The following is a 21,420-nucleotide window of genomic DNA, read 5'->3' as shown; positions in this document are numbered from 1 at the left end:
TGAAATCAAAAGGAAAGTTAGGCCCTGTGGGCAACTAAAGTGGGAAATTAAATGCTTTTTTTTTTTTTTTTTTACAATAACTCGGGGTGGAGACCATAATCCAAGGCGAGACAAATCGAATACAGGACTGGTGGAGGGAAGCGTTCGCTCTGCTACACATCTGTTCTTTATCCACCAATCAGCCGCCCCACCACCCACTCACCTGCTCACAAATAAAGCCAACACCTATGAGCCAACTAGGCAAGCCCAGATGCAAAGATGAGTCTACCCAGTGCACCTGCAGAGTGTTTCTTAGAACAGTCGTCAACTTGCAAATCCAGTTGAGCAAGGATTTCCTCTTCCTACCCCTCCCTTCATGAAAGATGTGCTAGGAGTGTGCCTCCCCTGCCTGGCTTCCCACTCTCATTTCTTCCTCTCTTGTGTTTATGGACTTTCTCTCAATCCAAGTGAAGACAGTGATGCTGAATAATCACGAGATGTTTCCCTCAACCCTGCTTGGTGATAGCCAGAGAGTTCCAGCCAGCTTGGAATTCTTCAAATAGCTTCTTCTTCTTATCAAAAAGAGATGCCCTAATATACTTGGGGCATTGTGTGGACACCTAGAGATACCAAAGGGAGCCAAGGGTTGTGATTTCCTTTTTATTCCTTTCTCCTATCTCTCCTGGGATTATCACTCGGTTGTTTTGTTTCTTATAAAACACTTTTGATGCCAAGAAAATATCAGGTTGAGTTGATACACAGTAGCTCCACAAAGGAGAAATGGGTGAATGGATCCCAAACTGATGTAAAGAGACAGTTTCTGGGAAGCCTGTGTTTTATTTTCCTATATAGATATGACCAGGTGCTTAATCAGTCAGTCTCTGTCTTTCTCTTCATCCATCTCTGTCTCTGTCTCTTTCTCTCTCTTTCACATACACACACACACTTTGGAAACAACACAAGCCATTTGAGCGTGAAGAAGAAACATATCTTGAACTTGACCTGAAACTGCTTTTGGACCATGTTCATCTCTGACATCAAAACAGTTTCTGCCACACAGGGTCTGGGGACAAGCAACCCACAAAATAGCAGCTTATTTAAAAACCAAATTCAGTCCTTACTGAAAGTGGTGATATTTGAAGCACATACAAGTAAAACTAATTTAACCTTTGGAAAGTTATCTCAGGAGGGAAAAGTCAAAATCCCTTTATAAGATTTTTAAGCACTGCAATTATTGACAAGGGGTATATTGCTTCAGTTTTCTCCGATCAGGAAGAGAAAAAAAAGAGAGAGAGAAGCCCACAGAGACATCAGCAGCTGTCAGGCTGCTTTCCAATTGCAAAGAGGTAGTTTACAGTGGGCTTGTGCCAGTCTCTTAAGACAGGGTTAAGAAGCCTTTTTAAAATGCCTTAAAAAGCCAGCTCATACATTAATCAAGTCGAACCCTCATCCATACTTACTGCAATACATCAATTACGATGTCTTTTTTTAAAAAAATAAATTCTGGTTGACAGCAGACACCTTATTAAGGCCCACTAAAATGATACAATAAGTAGAAGGCTATTAATATTGCTCTTTTTTTTTTTTCTCCTTGCTATTGTCTTGCTGCTCTGGTCCGCAAACAAATTCAAGCTGCATTACAATTAATGCTGGTGGAACTCCTTCTAACGACTTCCAGCTTGCTAATTTTTTACGCTAATAATAAAAAAAAGGCATTGCTATGCAAGAACGACCCCCTTTTATCATGCGAGCATAGCACACCAGAGAGTGTCTGCTATTGTTCACATGAAAGACAATTAAACCCTGGAACATCAAACCTAAAAATGACAATCTGCTAACCAGCACTGGGCATTGCTCAATGCTTTCCTTTATTTTCTGAACTCCTAGAAAAAACAATTCTCTGAAGACCTTCCTTTCCTGTTCTCCCCTAACTACCCTTTGTGGGGGGGGGGAGTAAAAAAAAAAAAAACAACCTTTGCTGATTTATGCATCTCTGTGCAGAATTTATTAATGGTCTAAGGCCAATTTCACTATAGCCCTCTTATTGCCTGTAGGTTGAAATTCCGGACATACGAAAAGAAAGTTACCAATATCACCCACATAGTATCCCATTTAAAAATAAACAGTAAAGCTTCTTCAAAAATGCATGCAATATGAAAGTCTACAAGGAGAAAGAAAAATCTAATTCCGCAACTCTGTGCAACTCCTCATCTCTGGGGATTCTGCTAGAGTCACGTGGGTATTTGGAAAACTCGTCTAGTCCCGGAGCCAAGTTTCCACAAAGCCAGAGTCGAAAATCAACTCCCTTCCTTCTTAGCAACATAAGGATTTCTTCACCAAAACACAAGCTCATTTACTGGAAAAATACCCACGATTTGGGTTTTAATTATAACATTCAGAACCTAAATACAACCACTTAAAAGTTCACTGGCTTTCCCAAGTGTTTTCCACATACTGATCGAGGCTTTGTCACAGCATAAAGGGAACTGGATTCAAGTTGCAGCTGGAGTGAGTCTTGCCTTGGCCACCTGCTCATCTTGGGGCTTTGACTAAATCTGCTAACCTCTCTGAGTCCCAGTTTCTCCCTTTATAAACCAGACAGGAACAACAACAAAAAGCTCCTTCTTCATCTCGTAAAGATGAAACGAGAAGATGGCTATGAAAGCTCTCTGAAAATGAAACCGCAGTGTATTGTACTGAAAAGTAAATAATTAAACGGAGTTGCTGTACGTCCTCACCAGAATTTCAGTGAAAGCTTTATTATCCGATTAGTAGTGAGTGATTCTCAAATGCTGAGCATGACCACACCTTATATCTAATCCACAGGTTTTCAGTAAAGGGGCTAGGCACTATGCTAGGATCTGCACATTTGGTATTATATTTCATTTTTACAAGAACCCGTCATGGTAGGTGTGATATTCCATACTTACAAATGAAGAAACTGAGGCTCACAAAGGCTGAATGATTTGCCTAAGTGGCAGAGCTGAGATTTAAATCTCAGCACAATTTGTGACCCAACCTAAGACACCCACTGTGGAAAGCTTCTTCTGTGGGAGAGCAGGTCTGTGAAGCAAGGGTCAGAGACAAAAACTGTGCTGTAATGTCCGCTCTGACATCATTGGCTCTGAAACCTTGGACCAGCCCTTCAGCTCTCAGTTTTTATATCTGTAAAATACAGATAACATTTCTGCCCAGGGCTTGTTGTGAGGATCAAATAAGCTAACACAATGTTCCTAGTAATAGCAAGCACTTAATTCATGTGAGGGCTTCCCTGGTAACTCAGACAGTAAAGAATCCACCTGCAATCTAGGAGACCCAGGTTCGATCCCTAGGTTGGGAAGATCTCCTGGAGAAAGGAATGGCTACCCACTCTAGTGTTCTTGCCAGGAGAATTCCGTGGGCAAAAGAGCCTGGCAGGCTACAGTCCATAGGGTCACAAAGAGTTGGACAAAACTGAGCAACTAACACACACTCACACAATTAATGTGAACAAATGTTATTGCCCATATTCTCCAGTACTGTGTAATAAACTGTAACATATAAAATGAGAATAAAACAATGATCAGTAACTTCTACGTTTAGCCAAGGCGGGGAAGCAGAGACCACATTTCAGTTCAGTTCAGTCCCTCAGTTGTGTCCAACTCTGCGACCCCATGGACTGAAGTACGCCAGGCTTCCCTGTCCATCACAGACTCCCGGAGTTTGCTCAAACTCAGGTTCATCGAGTCGTGAGGCCATCAATCATTTCACCCTCTGTCATCCCCTTCTCCTCCTGTCTTCAATCTTTCCCAACATCAGGGTCTTTCCAGTGAGTCAGTTCTTCACATCACGTGGCCGAAGTATTGGAGCTTCAGCTTCAGCATCAGTCCTTCCAATGAATAGTCAGGACTGATTTCCTCTAGGATTGACAGGTTTGGTCTCCTTGCAGTCCAAGGGACTCTCAAGAGTCTTCTCTAGCACCACAGTTTGAAAGCATCAATTCTTCGATGCTCAGCTTTCTTTATGGTCCAACTCTCACATCCATACATGACTACTGGAAAAACCATAGCTTTGACTAGACAGCCTTTTGTCAGCAAAGTAATGTTTCTGTTTTTTAATAATGCTGTCTAGGTTGGTCATAGCTTTTTTCCAAGGAGCAAGTGTCTTTTAATTTCATGGCTGCGGTCACCATCTGCAGTGATTTTGGAGCCCAAGAAAATAGTCTTCACTGTTTCCATTGTTTTCCCATCTCTTTGCCATGAAGTGATGGGGCCAGATGCCATGATCTTTGTTTTTTGAATGTTTAGTTTTAAGCCAGCTTTTTCACTCTTCTCTTTCAGTTTCATCAAAAGGCTCTTTAGTTCCTCTTCATTTTTTGCCACAAGGGTGATGTCATCTGCATATCTGAAGTTATTGATATTTCTCCCAGAAATCTTGATTCCAGCTTGTGCTTCATCCAGACCAGCATTTTGCATGATGTACTCTGCATATAAGTTAAATAAGCAGGATGACAATATACAGCCTTGACGTACTCTTTCCCAATTTGGAACCAGTCCGTTGTTCCATGTCTGGTTCTAACTGTTGCTTCTTGATCTGCATCCAGATTTCTCAGGAGGCAGGTAAGGGACCAAATTTACCACTCATTTCAGCTTATTGCCCTGCGGGAGGGTCCAGGCCATATGCAAAAACATGAAGTCCAGCAGACTCCTTCAATTAAGAAGACAAAGTTTAGGACTTTCCTGGTGGTCCAGTGGTTAAGAATCTGACTGACAATGCAGGAGACACGAGTTCTATCCCTGGTCCAGGAAGATTCCACATGCCGCGGGGCGTCTAAACCTGTGTACCACAACTACTGAAGCCTGTGTCACCTAGAGCCCGTGCTCCGTAACAAGAAAAGCCACTGCAATGAGAAGGTCACACCACAGCTAGGGAGTAGCCCCCACTCACTGCAGCTAGAGAAGGCCCACAAGGAGCAACAAAGACCCAGCACAGCCATACATAAAGAAATAAATAAAATTTTTTAAAATTGAAGACTAAGTTGAGAATCTGGGGAGGTCAAGGCAGCTAGAGTTTGTAGGATGGAGCGCTGGAGAAGACAGTGCTGCACAGACAACTCTGCAGATCTGCAGATGGTGCCCTTCAAATATTCAGCTGAATATCAATCAGCACAAGTACTTAAAGAAACTACCAATGGCTGGGAAAGGCCCATTCAAAAAGATTAGCAGTTAACAGTGCCCAGTGCTCACACAAGGCCAGGAATTATACCTGTTCCCATCAGTCAGACTGGAAAAGCCTCATGATTAATGGGGCACTATAAGATATACAGAAAGGCCTTGACTCAACAGCAGGAAATAATTAGCTCTAGACTGAGTTTTGTTTCACTTAAGTTAGAAATGAGATCCTAAAGTATCAAACTTTTTCCAAGTACCTGAACTGCATCTCAAAACAAGGCTCAAGAATATTAATTGAAATACAAAATATACAGTACACAGCAAGGTAAATTCTCACTGTCTGGCATCCAATCAGAAGTTACCAGACATTTTTTAAAAGCTTCAATTGAAAACTCCAATTATTAAAAATTTTTAAAAAGCTCCAACATAAAACTCCAATTGAGGAGAAAAAAAAATCAATTAATTGAGATAGATGCAAAACTGATCTGGAGTTACAATTAGCAGACAAAGACATTAAAACAGTTATAGTAACTAATAGCTTATATGTTCAAAAGCAGAGGCAAGGGAGATTTATATGCCTATAGATCAATGAATCTCCACAAACCCTAACACAAGAAGCATAAAAATTCTACACCAAGATGGGTCATAATCAAGTTGCTTAAAATTGTCTATAAAGAGAAAATCTTTAAAGCATCCAGAGATAAAACACATTAGGACAGAGACAAGAAGGTAAGTATGACAGCAAATTTGTCACTGGAAACACTGCAAGTAACAAAACAGTGGATCAGCATATTTAAATTGCTAAAATAAAAATAACTTTCAAAAACAAAGCAATAAAACCCACTTTTACAGACATACAAAGGCTGAAACAACTCATTACTAGCAGACTGGCACTACAAAAATATTAAAAGAAATTCTCCAGGCAGAAAAAAATTATACCAGACGGAAATACAGATTTGCACAAAGGAATGAAAAGCACCAAAAAAGGTAACTACATGGGTAAATTTTTTTTCTTCTATTATTTCCATTTCTTTAAATGATAATTTACTGTTTAAACAAAGAGTAATAATAACAATGTAGTGTGGGGTTTATAATATTTATAAAAGCAAAATATATGACAATAGCACAAAGGTCAAGAGGAGAAAAATGAAAGTGCTATACTGTCTGTCTCAAACTATAAAGTGGCATAATATTACTTGAGCACAGCCTATGATAAGTAAAAGATGTAAACTATAAATCCTAAAGCAATCATACAACAACAAAGAGTTATAGCTAATAACTAACAGAGGTAATAAAATAGAATCATAAAAGTATTCAATTAATCCATAAGATGGCAAGAAAGGAGAAAGGAAACAAAGAAAAGATGGAATAAATAGGAAAGAAATAGTAAGACACTACATTTAAATGTAACCATGTGAATCACCACATTAAATATGTGTTCTACATATCCCAATTAAAAGATATTGTCAGATCCATTAAAAAAAAGTAAAATCCAACAATATGATGCCCACAAGAAACATACATAGGAGAAAATTTCTGTGACTTGGTTAGAATGTTTTCTTTTAGTTACAAAATGAAAATAATAATCCCTAAATGATTAAAGTGATAAGTCAACTTCATAAAAACTAAAAATGCATGCCCTTTGAAACACCCTTTCAGAAAATGAAAAGACAAGCCAACTCTGGCAGAATATATTGCAAATCATAAAATCCAGTTAAGGACTTGTATCTGTAGTATATAAAGAACTGCCAGAAGTCAACAAAAAACTTACTTTAAAAGTGGGCAGAGATTTGAGTAGACACTCCAACAACAAAGATACACAAATGACAAATGAGCACATGAAAAGATACTCACCATCATTAATCACTAGAGAAATGAAAAATAAAGCCACAATTATATACTAATACACATCTATTAGAAGGAATGCAATTAAAAAGCCTGAATATATCGAGGATTTATTTAGAACAAATGGAACTCTTATGCACTGTCACTGAGAATGCAAAATGGTACAACTGCTTTGGAAAACAGTTTGGCAGTTTCTTATAAAACCAAATATACATGTGACATATGATTCATTCTTAAATTCAACCAAAGAGAAATGAAAGCCCATGTCCATATAAAGACTTGTCCCAAAATGTTCACAGAAGTTTATTTGTCAACATTTCAAACTGGAAACAACATGAAAGCTCATCAATAGATCACTGGATGAACAGAATGTATTATATCCATACAGTCATATAGTATGCAGTAATAAAATGGAGCTGTCATTGCAATGACATGGATAAATGTTAAAATAATGATGCAGAGTGAAAGAAACTAGACCAAAAAGAATACATACTCTAAGATTCCACTTATTCAAAACTCTGGAAAATGTGAATTTATCTCTGGAGACAGCTGATAAATGGTTGCCCCAGGTTGGGGAGATTAGGTCTGCAAGAGGTCAGAGGGAAGGAATGCAAAGAGGGACAAGACGATTTTTAGGGTGATATATCTGGTCATTACCTTGACAACAGTGTTGGTTTCAAGAGTATATATGGATGTCAAAACTGCTATATCTCAGTAGAGCTGTTGAAAACAGATAGGATCATTGTCCACAGGAATTAAAAATCTGCTTATTGAAATAAAGCATACACAAAAATAATGTAATGAACAAGAAAGATAGTGCTTCCCACAGAAAACATGAATAGTACCCAACAGTGTTCTTACATGTTCATGTGTATCAGAATCAACTGGAGGGAGTGTTAAAACATGGGCTTGCCTGATCCAAGATGCAGAGTTTCTAATTGAGTAGGTCTGGGATGGGACTTAACAATTTGTATTTTAAACTAGCTCTCTGGTCTTTCATACAAGCTGCATTGGCTTAGAGACAATCACCACTCTTTCAGAAAACAATTAAATCTCAAAGTGAGTGAAGTCGCTCAGTTGTGTCCGACTTTTGTGACCCCATGGACTGTAGCCTACCACGCTCCATCCATGGGATTTTCCAGGCAAGAGTGTGCGAGTGGGTTGCCATTTCCTTCTCCAGAGGATCTTCCCAACCCAGGGATCGAACCTGGGTCTCCCGCTTTGTAGGCAGACGCTTTACCATCTGAGCCACCAGGGAAGTCTATTAAATCTCAAACTTATGAGTAAATTAAGAGTCAGGCAAGGATATGGTCCTACTAGTCAAACTCCAGTTTCTGCTCTATTTTAGCTTTTCTCTTATAGTCTTTTAAGAAATAGTTACTGTGGTAGATCAGAAATGATAAAGATGCAGTTATCTCTCAGTGTCCATGGGGGTTCCTTCCAGTACCCGCTGAAGATACCAAAATCCATGGATGCTCACATCCCTCACGTATTTAGTATCTCTTTCTCGATCATGGGCTTTGGTGCTCACTATTTCCTTTGAGTGTTACACCTTTTATCCCTCGTGCTTACTTTTATCTGGTTAATTCTAATTCATCCTTTAGGGCTGAGCTTAGACATACATCAGTCTTTAAAGAACTTTCTCTGGCATACTCCTATACCCAGCCTTCTGCTCAGGCAAACTTTCTGCTCCTCTAGTCTCTATTTCATGCCTCTACCTAGCACTCCCTGAGGTTGACCCTTGAGTTCATCTTCTAAATCAGTTTACCATGCTCGACCCTTGTGTTCATCTTCTAAATCAGTTTACCATGCTCATCCCATTTCTTTCTACTTCTCAAAAAACTAATTTATTTCTCTTTAGTTGACTGCAGTAGCATTTGGGACATTCCAGTATTCATGATTCTCTCCCAGTTACCAAGCCAGTCAGGGAGAGACAAGGAAGAAAAGAGGGGTAACAAAAATCTAGAATCATGAAGTGGGATAGGAAGGACAGGGGATAAAATTGTAAATCCACAACATCACATGCACACACACACACATACAAACTATGTGGGGGATGCTGATGATTATTACTCTAAGGATAGTAATTTCAAGTGGTACCAATCTTTAACCCAGATTGGATCACAGGACAAATCAAGCTTCCCATTTCATACTCATGCATTTGACATATTTATGGTCTGCTTTTATAGTTTTTGATCACAATTTCTAGGAGGCAGCTGGTCCCTAAATCAACAAGTCAGTAAAAAGCAACCAAAGTTCCAGTCCTGTTAACAGAACTACCTACGAGGAGGTCAGCACTGTTTTGGAACATGTTTAAAACATTTATGAGAGCCACCGAAAAATGTCTGTTTATGAAACCAGGTTACATTTAAGCGTCCTGACTGTATTTTTCCATGACTCTACACTTTGGTTACAGCAGCCCAAAACAAGGGTTGAAGAAAAAGAATAAAAGTGATCCAGGAAAAAAAAAAATCTTTCCTGAAAATTTTTGTTTCAACCAGAGAGATGGAAGTTCTGAGGACAAAAAGCAAAGTTGAGGACACCTGGGCATCTGTCTCAGGAAGGGCGGTCGTCACGTCCCACTTTCAGGGGTTGAGAGTCAGGGTGGTTTCCCTGTGGCTCAGATGGTAAAGAGTCTGCCTGCAATGGAGGAGACCCAGATGTGATCCCTGGGCCGGGACGATCCCCTGGAGAAGGAAATGGCCCTGCACTCAGTATTCTTGCCTGGAGAATCCCATGGGCAGAGGAGCCTGGCAAGCTACAGTGGGGTCACAAAGAGTTTGTTGCAACTGAGGAACTAAAACACACACACAGTCAAGGTGAACTATACAGTCTGACTTCAGCAGGGAGCAGCTTAAGGAGATGCTGCCTAGAGGTCCAGTCTTAGAAGAACAACCCCAGTTCTCCGGGAAGGTACGCCAACATTTGGAAGGAAGGATGGCACTAAATAACCATAGCCCAGCAAAGAAGCTAACCCGGGAAACTGACTTCCAGATTCTACCACTGCAACAGCCAATAGATGGGGTCCACACCCCAAAGAGTATGATAATCCCAGCCTCTTTTTTTTTTTTTTTGTACTGACTTGACATTTTATTTTCTGAACCATTATATTTTTTTTTCTGATTTCTTTTCTTTTTTTTTAAATAAATTTATTTATTTTAGTTGGGGGCTAATTACTTTACAATAATGTAGTAGTTTTTGCCATACAGGAACTGGCCTAGTAAAACCTTTATTCCCCTGCCAAAGAAAAAAATCTGATTCTGAAAAGCAGAGAATAGTTTGACTTCACACGCTTTCTGGTGGACCTATATTTTGACGACTACATGATGAATGAAGAAAAAAAAAAAGGTTGGACTCTGACTAGGAAAGTTTCTCATAAGGTTTCCCATAATCTTGACTTTTTTTATGTTCTGCAGAAAAAAAAAAAAAAAGATTACCAAAAAGGAATAAAGAGCACTAACCAAAGAAATTTCTCTCTCCCAAATTTGCAGCACCTCTGAACTTCCTTGAAAGGGAAGGACAAAGCAGCCGTTTGCTCAGCTTAGATCATTTTGATTGAGACTCATATGTTATTTTAAATGAACATTGCTCAGGTAGTTAAGCCTTAAAAACCAACCATCCTTGACAACTGTCCAATTCTCTTTTTTTAAAGTCTTACCTTAAGGGTTTCAGAAGCACATTTTCAAGTAGGCTGTAGTGGGAGGGGACTAAGCTTCCTCCCCGCTTCACAGCTCAATGGGGCTTCTGGCCTTTGTTCATTTTTGTCTTTGAAAACTTTATGTTACAATTAAAAAGGAAAAAAAAAATAACCAGAGTAAACGTAAAAAGCAAACATGCTGCGGTTGCTTTAAGCTGCTGGAACAATGCAAAATTCCAATGCACATTAAATATATAATCTAATAGAACACTTATTTTTTAAGATTTTACTCTTACTACTTGAGTAATAGCGTTTAAAAGGAAAATAAAGGGCTACATTTTTCCAGTGACACTGGAAGTTTACTTACATTGATTTTGTTGTTGTTGAGGCGGGGAGTGGATGACACAATAGCAAGGCAAGCATACCAAAGAACAGCTAAAGTCGTCTTTGCATTTCCTATGCATGGAGTCCCTATGCAAGACTTCCCAGGTGGCTCAGATCGTAAAGAATCTGCCTGCAATGCAGCAGACCCAGGTTTGTTCCCTGGGTTGGGAAGATCCCCTGGAGAAGGGAATGGCAACCCACTCCAGTGTTCTTGCCTGGAGAATTCCATGGACAGAGGAGCCTGGGGGGCTATATAGAACATGGGGTCACAAAGAGTCAGACACTACTGAGTGGTTAACACTTTAACTTCACTTTCAGACACGAAGTCCTGTTGTAAGACAATGTTTGCAGTTTTTACTTCCATATTGCATATAACATACATACATATATATATTTTTTACTTTGTGGAAGCTCTAGTCTTACACCTTATAGCAATGCCAACAAAAATGTTTAAGGAAAGATCATCCAAAAGAAGACATGACATTTTGCAAAGCCTTCAGTTTATCTTTAGAAAGTGCAATTATAAACGATGCTTGAATCAAGCTGCCCAGACACTTGTGTTAACACAGAAATTCTGTTACCATTAGTTCTTGCTCAGTAAATGCAAATATTGTGAACACTGTTCAACCGCAGGAAATGTCATATCTACCACTTTTATGACAGTAATAATGTAAAATATGCTTGCAAGTAATAAACATATTTATTAAATAGACCTCCATTCAAGTTAGGTATACATACGTACAAACACACATTTTATTGGACAGACTATTAAGTGGCCATAGCCTATGTATTCATATACAATATGATATGCATTCACATCCCCTTTAAGTTGTGCAACTATAACAACACAATGACATCTAAAGGATGCTCTTACTTAAATATATATCATTAAATATACAGTTCTTGGGGCTTTCTGGGGCTCTAGTTGTAAACAGCCTGCCTGCCAATGCATACGACATATGAGACTCAGGTACAATCCCTGGGTCTGGAAGATCCCCTGGAGGAGGGCATAGCAACCCACTCCAGTATTCCTGCCTAGAGAATCCTGTGAACAGAGGAGCCTGGTGGGCTACGGTCCATAGGGTCATAAAGAGTCAGACATGACTGAAGAGACTTAACACACACGTATACACGTTCTTTACCAATATTGAAATGAGTGTTTTTTAGGGGAAAGGAACAAGCATGCGTCTTAATTTCTACTGAAGGTCTGCTTTAAGCTTTCCTAGGAAAACCATATTAAAATCACATATACTAGCTTTCCAATGTAGTAAATATACATATTTCATGATATCTTTATCTTCTAAAGGGGCTGGAGGTATGTCCATATTTCTTTTTCCACATGGTTTTCACAGCTTTAAATTCTGACATCTATTATTAAATTTCATTCTTTGATGTGGGTTTTCAAACTTAAAAAGGGAGTATAAAGCAATCTCTCTTCCTTTTCTTCCTGCCAAATAGACATTTTTCTAACTTAAATATTTTTTATATCCTTAACTACAAGTTTCTGTCATTTTCTTCATCCATGCTCAAACTGTGAAATGAGAAGATATATTTGGTTTTAAGAAATAAAATGATGAAACTTTGTAAATATCAATGGCCTTCAAGTCTCGTGCTGAAATATGGATGCCATATGTATTCTGATAGAGTCTCAGGAAAAACATCAGATGCCAGGATAGCTATCTTCACATTATGCATATGGGGAAATTAAGGCACAGAACTAAATTGCCTGTCCAACAGCTCAGAAAGGCTGTATCTACAAGTACAAACTGATTGAGTGGGAGCCAAATAATTTAGTACAAAACATTTTTCAGAATAATTCTTCTTTTACTTTAGTAATATTTTTCTAACCTTTCATTTTTATACACAGCTGAACTCTCTGCCAAAAATGGAACATCAATTCAAATATCATTATCTTAAATTTACAATAATTTTTATAGCTTGGGCAGAATTTTACCTTCATATATCTATGAAGAAAAAAGTCTGTAAGTAAATTAACAGCAAAACAAATCTGCATGTTTTGAGGATGTTTAACTACACATGATAAAATAGCTTTATGGGCTGTTGCTGACTTAGAAACAACCATTTCATTACAAACAAATTAATAACCAAATCATTTAAAGTTTATTTTTTTAAAATTGTCCTATCTACCTCTACCAGAACGCTTTGTAAATTTAACCCCAGTTCTGCATGTTTGAGTTAATTTTATTTCTTGCTATCTCCCCACTTTTCCCCACTATACTGTAATTGCTATGATGGCCCAAAAAATTATTTTCCTTTTCAGTATAAAACATTTGAAATTTTGTTTTCTAAATTATAATACCTCTGGCAACCACCGAGCAGTCTCCAACATTACAGTTTTATCTTTTTGTGAATGTCACATACAGTTGATCCTTGGACACACAGAAGTTAGGGGCACCAATCCCCTACCCAACCGAAAATTAGTTACCCTTTCATATTCATTGTCTGCTCCTCAAATTCAGCCAACTGTGGATCATGTAGCAAATATTTAGTGAAAAATACACGTATACATGAACCAGTGCAGTTCAAACCTGTGTTGTCCAAAGGTCAACTGTAAATGGTACCATATAGAATGTAATCTTTGGAATCGGGCTTCCTTTATTCAGCATAGAGACTCATCCAAATTGTTGTATGATTCAATGGCTTCTTCCTTTATAATACTGTGCAGTATTCCATTGTATGGATATAACACAGTTTGTTAAACCATTTACCCTTAAAGACATTGTTATCAGTTTTGAATAGACCTTCCATAAACAGTCATGTCCCAGAAGGCAATGGCACCTCACTCCAGGACTCTTGCCTGGGAAACCCCATGGATGGAGGAGCCTGGTAGGCTGCAGCCCATGGGGTCGCGAAGAGTCGGACATGACTGAACGACTTCACTTTCACTTTTCACTTTCATGCACTGGAGGAGGAAATGGCAACCCACTCCAGTATTCTTGCCTGGAGAATCCCAGGGACGGAGGAGCCCGGTGGGCTGCCTTCTATGGGGTCGCACAGAGTCGGACACGACTGACGCAACTTAGCAGCAGCAGCAGCAAACAGTCATGTACAGGTTTTTGTGTGAACATATGTCTACATTTCTCTAAGTTAAAAACCCAGAAGTGGGATTTCTGCATATGACAGGTGTATGCTTAATTTTATAAAAAGAGGCCAAATTGCTTTTGAGAGTGACTCTGTCATTTTGCATTTCTACCAGCAATGAATGCAAGTTCCAACTGCTCCATATCCTCATCTGCACTTAGTACTGTCAGAATTTTTAAAGTTATCCATTCTAATAGATGTGCAGTAGATCTTAAAAAGGTTTTAATATGCACATCTCTAATGACTAATGATGGTGAACATCTTTTTGTGTGCTTATATCCAGTCTGTATGTTATCTTAAGTGAAATGTCTGCTCAAGTCTTTGTCCTATTTTAAAAATTAGGTTGTTTTTCACACTACTCAGTTTTGACAGTTTTTTTTTTTTTTTAATTTACTCTTGACACAAGAGCTTTGTCAGATACGGGCTTTGTAATTTGCCTCCTCAGAATGGAGTTTATCTTTTCATGTTCTTAACACTGGGAGAACAAAAGTTTTAAAATTTTGATAAAGGCTGATTAATCAACTCTTTCTTTCATGGATTACATACTTATACAAATGGTGTCATGCTTGAGAACTTTTTGCCTAACTTCATATCATAAAGATGTTTTCATATGTCATCTTTTAAAAGATTTATAGCTTTGTATTTTACTTGGTATTTGGTCAATTTTGAGTTATTTTTTAATCAAGTATGAAGTTTAGGTCAAGATTCCTTTTAATTTTTTTGTTTTTGCTTATTGATGGTCTTACTTGCTCTAATATCATTTGCTGAAAAGATCAATTTGTTTTTGTACCACTGTCAAAATCCAGCAGCTGTAGATGCTATGTTTTGGTTCCTTGACAATAGTTTGTTCTTTTGCCCATACTGTACTGTCTTGATTACTGTAGTGATATAAGAAGTCTTAAAATCATGAAGTATAATTCATATGAGCTTTTCCCTTCTTTTTACACATTATGTTAGCTATGGTAATTTTTTGCCTTTCCACAAAACTTTGAGAATCAGTTTGCTTATATCTAGACAAAAAAATCCTGCTGGAAATGTTACTGAAACTTCAATAAATCTATTGATCAAATTGGGGAGATGATTTTCTTTCTATCAGTTTTATCTATGATAGAAAGTGCTCACATCTCCACCCATAACTGTGGATTTGTCCATTTCTCTTCTCAGTTCAGTTAGTTTTTGCTTCATGTATTTTGAAGCTTAGTTTTTGAGTTCATACAAATTTAGAATTGTTACATCCTATTGGTGACTTGATCTCTTTATTGTTATGTACCTCTTTATTACTGATATTTTATTTTTCAGTTTTGGGGGAGTGGTTCTAAAGTTTCTTTTATCTCATTAAAATAGCTGCTTCAGCTTTCTTTTAATGATTAGTGGTTGCATAGAACATCTTTTTCTATCCGTTCACTTTTAATCTACATATGTCACTGTATTAGAAGGGAGTTTCTTTTGGGAAATACAGAGTAGAGTTGTGTTTTCTTTGACTTCTTTTTGACCATGTTGTTTTACTTATTGCATTTAGAACACTTATGTCTAATATATTTATTGATGAGTTTGGATTTATATCTATCAATCTGCCATTTGGTTTCTATTTGCTCTCTTTTTTTATTCAGGTATCAGTTTCTAAGGAGAAAGTTGGATCACTTGAGCATTTTTTAAGCATTCTATTTTAATTTATCTATTGCATTTTTTATTATCTCTTGCATAGTTTTGTAGTGGTTGCTCTTCACCTCTCATAGTCTACTCAGAATCATATTTACCACTTCAAGTGGAACACAGAAACCTTCAGTTCAGTTCAGTTCAGTCGCTCAGTCGTGTCCGACTCTCTGCGACCCATGAATTGCAGCACGCCAGGCCTCTCTGTCCATCACCAACTCCCGGAGTCTACCCAAACCCATGTCCATCGAGTCGGTGATGTCATCCAACCATCTCATCCTCTGTCGTCCCCTTCTCCTCCCGCCCCCAGTCCTACCCAGCATTAGGGTCTTTTCCAATGAGTCAACCCTTCGCATGAGGTGCCCAAAGTATTGGAGTTTCAGCTTCAACATCAGTCCTTCCAATGAACACCCAGGATTGATCTCTTTTAGGATGGATTGATTGGATCTCCTTGCAGTCCAAGGGACTCTCAAGAGTCTTCTCCAACACCACAGTTCAAAAGCATCAATTCTTCAGCGCTCAGCTTTCTTCACCGTCCACCTTTCCCATCCGTACATGACCACTAGAAAAACCATAGCCTTGACTAGACGGACCTTTGTTGGCAAAGTAATGTCTCTGCTTTTAAATATGCTATCTAGGTTGGCCATAACCTTCCTTCCAAGGAGTAAGCGTCTTTTAATTTCATGGCTGCAGTCACCATCAGCAGTAATTCTGGAGCCCCAAAAAATAAAGTCTGACACTGTTTCCACTGTTTCCCCATCTATTTCCCATGAAGTGATGGGACCAGATGCCATGACCTTAGTTTTCTGAACGTTGAGCTTTAAGTCAACTTTTTCACTCTCCTCTTTCACCTTCATCAAGAGGCTCTTTAGTTCTTCTTCACTCTCTGCCATAAGGGTGGTGTCATCCGCATATCTGAGGTTATTGATATTTCTCCCGGCAATCTTGATTCCAGCTTGTGTTTCTTCCAGCCCAGCATTTCTCATGATATACTCTGCATATAAGTTAAATAAGCAGGGTGACAATATACAGCCTTGACGTACTCCTTTTCCTATTTGGAACCAGTCTGTTGTTCCATGTCCAGTTCTAACTGTTGCTTCCTGACCTAAATATAGGTTTCTCAAGAGACAGGTCAGATGGTCTGGTATTCCCATCTCTTGAAGAATTTTCCACAGCTTATTGTGATTCACACAGTCAAAGGCTTTGGCATAGTCAATAAAGCAGAAATAGATGTTTTTCTGGACCTCTCTTGCTTTTTTGATGATCCAGCGGATATTGGCAACTTGATCTCTGGTTCCTCTGCCTTTTCTAAAACCAGGTTGAACATCTGGAAGTTCACGGTTCACGTACTGCTGAAGCCTGGCTTGGAGAATTTTGAGCATTACTTTACTAGCATGTGAGATGAGTGCAATTGTGCGGTAGTTTGAGCATTCTTTGGCATTGCCTTTCTTTGGGATTGGAACGAAAACTGACCTTTTCCAGTCCTGTGGCCACTGCTGAGTTTTCCAAATTTGCTGGAATATTGAGTGCAGCACTTTCACAGCATCACCTTTGAGGATTTGAAATAGCTCAACTGGAATTCCATCACCTCCACTAGCTTTGTTCATAGTGATGCTTTCTAAGGCCCACTTGACTTCACATTCCAGGATGTCTGGCTCTAGGTGAGTGATCACACCATCGTGATTATCTGGGTTGTGAAGATCTTTTTTGTACAGTTCTTCTGTGTTTTCTTGCCACCTCTTCTTAATATCTTCTGCTTCTGTTAGGTCCATACCATTTCTGTCCTTTATCGAGCCTATCTTTGCATGAAATGTTCCTTTTGTATCTCTAGTTTTCTTGAAGAGATCTCTAGTCTTTCCCAATCTGTTGTTTTCCTCTATTTCTTTGCACTGATCGCTGAGGAAGGCTTTCTTATCTCTCCTTGCTATTCTTTGGAAATCTGCATTCAGATGGGAATATCTTTCCTTTTCTCCTTTGCTTTTCGCTTCTCTTCTCTTCCCAGCTATCTGTAAGGCCTCCTCAGACAGCCATTTTGCTTTTTTGCATTTCTTTTCCATGGGGATTTTCTTGATCCCTGTCTTCTGTACAATGTCACGAACCTCTGTCCATAGTTCATCAGGCACTCTGTCTATCAGGTCTAGTCCCTTAAATCTATTTGTCACTTCCACTGTGTACTCATAAGGGATTTGATCTAGGTCATACCTAAATGGACTAGTGGTTTTCCCTACTTTCTTCAATTTAAGTCTGAATTTGGCAATAAGCAGTTCATGATCTGAGCCACAGTCTGCTCCTGATCTTGTTTTTGCTGACTGTATAGAGCTTCTCCATCTTTGGCTGCAAAGAACATAATCAATCTGATTTCGGTGTCAACCATATGGTGATGTCCACGTGTAGAGTCTTCTCTTGTGTTGTTGGAAGAGGGTGTTTGCTATTACCAGTGCGTTCTCGTGGCAAAACTCTATTAGCCTTTGCCCTGCTTCATTCTGTACTCCAAGGCCAAACTTGTCTGTTACGCCAGGTGTTTCTTGACTTCCTACTTCTGCATTCCAGTCCCCTATAATGAAAAGGACATCTTTTTTGGGTGTTAGTTCTAGAAGGTCTTGTAGGTCTTTATAGAACCGTTCAACTTCAGCTTCTTCAGTGTTACTGGTCAGGGCATAGACTTGGATTACCGTGATATTGAATGGTTTGCCTTGGAAATGAACAAAGACCATTCTATCGTTTTTGAGATTGCATCCAAGTACTGCATTTTGGACTCTTTTGTTGACCATGATGGCTACTCCATTTCTTCTAAGGGATTCTTGCCCACAGTAGTAGATAGAATGGTCATCTGAGTTAAATTCACCCATTCCAGTCCATCTTAGTTCGCTGATTCCTAGAATGTCGATGTTCACTCTTGCCATCTCCTGTTTGACCACTTCCAATTTGCCTTGATTCATGGACCTAACATTCCAGGTTCCTATGCAATATTGCTCTTTACAGCATCGGACTTTGCGTCTATCATCAGTCACATCCACAGTTGGGTATCGTTTTTGCTTTGGCTCCATCCCATCATTCTTTCTGGAGTTATTTCTCCACTGATCTCCAATAGCATATTGGGCACCTACTGACCTGGGGAGTTCATCTTTCAGTGTCCTATGTTTTTGCCTTTTCATACTGTTCATGGGTTTCTCAAGGCAAGAATACTGAAGTGGTTTGCCATGCCCTTCTCCAGTGGACCACATTCTGTCAGACCTCTCCACCATGACCCATCCGTCTTGATCTTATAATTCCCTTTATCATTCTCCATTATGTTATGGTTACGTTATATGTACATTGAAAATTCCATCAGTCAGTGTTAAAGTTTTGCTTTCAACTGTCAAACATATTTTAAAGAACTCAAGGGGAGAAGAGTAGTCTATGATGTATACCCAATATCTACTATTTCTTTTGCTCTTCCTTCATCCTTTATGTTTCAAGTTTCCTTCTAGTATTATCTTCCTCCTATCTGAAGAACTTTCCATAGGAGTTATTTTAGAACTGGCTTGAAGGCAGCAAATTCTTAGTTCTCCTTCATCTGAAGATGTCTTTATTTCTCCTTCATTTCTATGCAATATTTTTGCTGGATATAGAATTCTAGGTTGGAGCTGCTATTCAGTAATTTTAACATGTGTCATTTCCTTCTGCCCCCTGTAGTTTTTAATGAGAAATCCATAGTTGTTCAAATTGTTTTTTCCCAATAAAACTGAATATTTTAACTCTGGCCAATTTCAAGATTTTTTGTGTACTTATTTTTGTAGCATTTTGATGATGTGTCTGAACACAGATATGTTTAAGTTTATTCTGTTTGGTTTTCACAAAACTCCTTGAATATATAGACTATTTTCTTTCCCCACCAAGGGAAGTTTGGGGCCATTATTTCTTCAAAATATTATTTGTACTACATTATTTTTTCCTCCTTCTAGAAATTCAAGGACACAAATGTTAGACTTTTTTGTTTTATTCATCTCACAGGTTTGTGAAGCACTCTTTATTCCCTGTCCCATGAATCTCTCTTTATTCCCTGTCCCCAAACATTTTTCTTCTTTGTTAACCAGTAAGATAATTTCTTATCTTACTGGTTAACAAATGTTGAAGCTGAAGCTCCAATACTTTGGGCACCTCATGCGAAGGGTTGACTCATTGGAAAAGACCCTAATGCTGGGTAGGATTGGGGGCGAGAGGAGAAGGGGACGACAGAGGATGAGATGGTTGGATGGCATCACCGACTCGATGGACATGGGTTTGGGTAGACTCCGGGAGTTGGTGATGGACAGAGAGGCCTGGCGTGCTGCAATTCATGGGGTCGCAGAGAGTCAGACACGACTGAGCGACTGAACTGAACTGAAGATAATTTCTATTGGCCTACTTTCAAGCTTACTGACACTCAGTCTTTCATTTCCATTTTGTTATTGAGTTGATCCAGTAAGATTTTTATTATGAGTTTTGTACTTTTTAGTTCTAAAATTTGCATTGAATTTTTCTTTATATTTCCAATTTCTTTGTTAAGACTTTCCATTTTAGCATTTGTTTCAAGAGTGTTTGTGACTGCTTGAGTATTTTTTAAGAAACAGCTTCTATAAGTATCTGTCAGATTAATTACAACATGTGTTTATATTCCCATCATTGGCATCTATTGATTGTCTTTTCAATGAAAGGTGGGGTTCTTTATATGCCAAGGAATTTGGGATAATATCTTGGACAGTTTTGATGTAATATTATGATACTATATATCTTGTTTATATCCTATAGATTATGTAATATTTTGGTTAGCAGGGAATCAAACTAGGTGAGGTTCAGTTCATAAATTCCAAATTGTCTTTGCTGGCTAGGGTTCCAGTGTTAGGTCAATTTTCAAAGTCTTGCAGTGCTATTCAGATTTTTCCTATGTGTGTCATGGCATGGCCAGTGTAGACATGGGCAGTGGTTTATCCATTTAATTCACTGAAGTTTTGATACAATAAATTAGATATGTGTACAGCAGCTCAAGGATGAACCCAGGAGGACATAAACATCTTTATGGGATCATTTTCCCAAGCCCTCAGTTTACAGCATGATCTCTGATATTTTTATTTCCTTGGGCTCCCATTTTCAGCCCCTTATCTGTAAATTTGGGGCTTTAGTTATGTTATTCAGATGCTAGAACAGAGAGAGAAAAAACAGTGTGTATGTGTTCCACCATCTTGGGACCACTGATGTGAGAAGGCTCCCCTCTTTCAGATGTTTGGCTCCTGCCACCATCACTGTTGGTGATGGAACTGCTTGGGGCCTGAATACAAGGAAGTGAAGAAAAGAAAAAAATCCTCCCCTCTATCTTTGCCACTCTGCAACTAGAACTAGACACCTTCTTCTGGAGCTCTCTCTCTCTGAGCTCTGGTGCCCATGTCTGGGTTCCAACTCCAATAAGGTTAGGACAGGAGATACTGGAAGCGGAATAATGGTAAACTCACCATCAGTTTAGGAGTTCTTTCAGTTCTGATCTACTTCCCTAATCTACCTGCTACTGTTTGCTTTTCAGTATCCTCACATAATGGCTCCATGAATTCTATCCAGGTTTTACAACTGAATTCAGTGGGAGACACAAGGTGGAGTGTGCCTGTTCCATTTTATCTGGAACCAAAATTCTGCTAATTTGTGTGTGTGTGTGTGTGT

At 38.8% G+C, this 21,420-nt stretch overlaps 1 protein-coding gene and 1 non-coding gene across 9 annotated transcripts in view; both read right to left on the bottom strand.

Moving 5' to 3' along the window:
• ESRRG (estrogen related receptor gamma) overlaps positions 1-21,420 on the bottom strand; it is a 682,819-nt gene that overhangs the window by 387,714 nt on the left and 273,685 nt on the right. The gene's annotated exons all lie outside the window — the stretch shown is intronic.
• Positions 8,161-8,232, bottom strand: TRNAC-ACA (transfer RNA cysteine (anticodon ACA)). Its single transcript has one exon. It is a non-coding gene; the product is annotated as a tRNA-Cys (tRNA).

Source organism: Giraffa tippelskirchi, chromosome 5 (assembly GCF_054371585.1).
Source record: "Giraffa tippelskirchi isolate mGirTip1 chromosome 5, T2T-mGirTip1v1.2.pri, whole genome shotgun sequence".
Taxonomy (NCBI): domain Eukaryota; kingdom Metazoa; phylum Chordata; class Mammalia; order Artiodactyla; family Giraffidae; genus Giraffa; species Giraffa tippelskirchi.
Note: the sequence above shows the minus strand (reverse complement) of the source record. Positions and strands in the feature narration are given on the sequence as shown.